We start from the raw sequence: 558 nt of genomic DNA, 5'->3' as shown, positions 1-558 counted from the left end.
AGCACTTTGGGAGGCCGAGACGGGCGGATCACAAGGTCAGGAGATCGAGACCACGGTGAAACCCTGTCTCTACTAAAAATACAAAAAGTTAGCCAGGCGCTGTGGTGGGCACCTGTAGTCCCAGCTACTCAGGATGCTGAGGCAGGAGAATGGCGTGAACCCGGGAGGTGGAGCTTGCAGTGAGCTGAGATTGCGCCACTGCTCTCCAGCCTGGGGGATAGAGCGAGACTCCATCTCTCTCTCTCTCTATATATATATATTTGTGTGGGGGTGTGTGTGTGTGTGTATGATCATATCATCTGCAAACAAAGATAATTTAACTTCTTTCTTTCCAATTTGGATGCCCTTTCTTTCTCTTGTCTGATTGCTCTAGCTATGGCTTCCAGTACTATGTTGAGTACTGAAAATGTGAAAGTAGGCATCTTTGTTGTGTTTCATATCTTAGAGGAAAAGCTTTCAGTTTTTCCCCATTCAATATGATAGTAGCTGTGGATCTGTCGTATATGGCTCTAATTATGTTGAGGTATATTCCATCTGTGCCCAGTTTTTTGAGAGTTT

The sequence above is a fragment of the Mandrillus leucophaeus genome, unplaced genomic scaffold (assembly GCF_000951045.1).
Source record: "Mandrillus leucophaeus isolate KB7577 unplaced genomic scaffold, Mleu.le_1.0 Scaffold301, whole genome shotgun sequence".
NCBI lineage: Eukaryota > Metazoa > Chordata > Mammalia > Primates > Cercopithecidae > Mandrillus > Mandrillus leucophaeus.
This window is presented reverse-complemented; position numbering follows the sequence as displayed.